We start from the raw sequence: 294 nt of genomic DNA on the forward strand, positions 1-294 counted from the left end.
TTTTTTTTTAAAATTTAAAAAAAAAAATTTTTTTATATATATAAATATATTTTTTTAAATTTTTTTTTTTTTTTTAAAAAATTTTTTTTTTTTAAATTTTTTTTAAATTAAAATTTTTTATTTAAAAAAAAAATTTTTTTTAATATTTATTTTTAAATATATTTTTTTTATTTTTTAAAAAAATTTTTTTTATAATTTTTTAAAATTTTAAAATTTTTATTTTTTTATATATAAAAAATTTATTTTTTTAAAAATTATATATATTTTAAAAAAAAAAAAATTTTTTTTTTATAT

The sequence above is a fragment of the Penaeus monodon genome, chromosome 15, assembly GCF_015228065.2.
Source record: "Penaeus monodon isolate SGIC_2016 chromosome 15, NSTDA_Pmon_1, whole genome shotgun sequence".
NCBI lineage: Eukaryota > Metazoa > Arthropoda > Malacostraca > Decapoda > Penaeidae > Penaeus > Penaeus monodon.